The 1,978-nt window shown below is 37.5% G+C and overlaps 1 non-coding gene across 1 annotated transcript; it reads left to right on the top strand.

Moving 5' to 3' along the window:
* Positions 1-1,063: 1,063 nt before the first annotated feature.
* Positions 1,064-1,135, top strand: TRNAD-GUC (transfer RNA aspartic acid (anticodon GUC)). Its single transcript has one exon. It is a non-coding gene; the product is annotated as a tRNA-Asp (tRNA).
* Positions 1,136-1,978: the final 843 nt, after the last annotated feature.

Here is a 1,978-nt window from a genome sequence, read left to right on the forward strand (position 1 = left end):
GAAAGTGGGGTGTGGGGCGGTCATCCTAGGCCATTGTGGCCCCCTCCCCTTAACTATCCACATCACCAAAATGAGGATCAATTCACTGTAATCAGATGTCGCTTTGAGGTTCTTTTATAATTTTCCATTAATCTGTTCCTTTGAATTCAATCTATAAGTGAATGTTCCGAAAAGAAAAAAAAAAGAAAAGAAAAAGGTAATACACCTTCTAAGTTTGGTGATCCTCACCCGGTCACTTAACCCAACGGTTGTGTAATCTTAAAAAAAAAGTTTTCAAAACTCTTTGTTAGTTGGTTCAGCGGTTTCTGGTGCTGAACTTGGTAGGGAGGATTACAGTCCGATCCCCCGCAACTACATATGAGTAAGCAAAGGGTTATGCCACGCAAGTATCGGAACCCCGTGCAAAAGGATCAGAGTCACTAACCGGTCGTCCTGCTATAAGTGTGTGGAGATAACGGGCTTAATGTGATTGCGCCTGAATGAAAAAGAGCAAAAAGGATGAGTAAGTTAGGCTATGGTATAATAATATGGTTTGAATTGGTTTGTGTATTTAGGAGCCTTATGTCTGCATATCTGTGGTTAGTGTTCTTACGATATCCTTAGTGTGCAAGATTAGTACATGTCGATGCAAACTTACCCAAAGAAGATTTGTAGCCTAGGATGAGTAACTGTTGATGTATTTCTGCTTTCTTTTCATTTTGCTCGGAGTGCAAAAGTTCAAGTGTGGGGGAATTTGATCAGTGCATTTTGATGCACATTCCTTTATGTTTATACTTAGACATTTCTATGGTTTGATTTGTTTATTTTTCTATTTTATTATGTTTTTATATTTTAATTCATTTTTATTGTTATTTGATTTTCGTATTTAATTTTCAGCTTTAGCAGTCTGCACGGAAACGATCATAACTGGAGTTCTAGGAGTCCGATTGAGGCGTTCTAATAATCGACGGAAAGCTAAGAGAAAGATCTACAACTTTTGTGTTGGAGTCGAAGTCAGATTCGGAGTCTATATTTCCCAGATTTTCGTTTTAAGTTGCAGCACTATTTTATTTTCAGTTTTTGGGTCGTTGTAGTATAGTGGTAAGTATTCCCGCCTGTCACGCGGGTGACCCGGGTTCGATCCCCGGCAACGGCGCCAATTTGATCCGCTGTCGCGCGCGGATCAAAAACGAGTTATTTTGAATAAAACTGTAGATAGCGACAAGTGACTCGAATATCGTCTCACAAGGATTCTTAGTTGTTACTAACCAAATGGAATTCGAATTAAGGGGGGGTTGTTTCGTGTTCAATTATAAAAATGCAGAAAATAAGTTATTATGAAAAAGTGATTATCTGAATAAGCTAAAACGACAATTCTACTGATTCGGTTACCGACTTATCATTGGTTCAATAAACTTCAATCCCCTAAGCGGATTCTATTCCCCTACCGATCACAACATCAATTAACAAGCGAAATTGACATTATAAGATTTCATTCCTATTTTCCGAATAAAGCAAACGGATTAAGCACAATCACGAATTAAGCAAACGTGATTCTAACATACACACTTTAACGATTAAGCAACGATAAAGTACGAAAAAGTCAAGGAACATAAATCAATCGGTATAAATCAATAATATTCTATATAACTCGAATTAAGCAAACAAGACATATAGATTAATATCGAAAGGGAAAAGAAATTGGATTAAAGATTAAAAACCTCAAAGTATTGGAACCCGTAACCAACAGAAATTGCCTTCGGGGATTAGTTCCTCATCATTCGTACAAAGCTTTCAAAATTATTTGGTGAAAAGTAAAAAGTGATATTCCGCTGTACGGCCAGACCTAGACTAAAGAGAAGACAAAAGGAAATTCGGGTCATAATAACCCAACTGGGTCAAAAACATCCAAAACCCGGCCCACAATTGACCAAAACTAAAACAAACTAAGGCTGCAACTTAAAACGAAAATCTGGGAAATATAGACTCCGAATCTGAC

This window comes from Vicia villosa, unplaced genomic scaffold (assembly GCF_029867415.1).
Source record: "Vicia villosa cultivar HV-30 ecotype Madison, WI unplaced genomic scaffold, Vvil1.0 ctg.002032F_1_1, whole genome shotgun sequence".
Classification (NCBI taxonomy): Eukaryota; Viridiplantae; Streptophyta; class Magnoliopsida; order Fabales; family Fabaceae; genus Vicia; species Vicia villosa.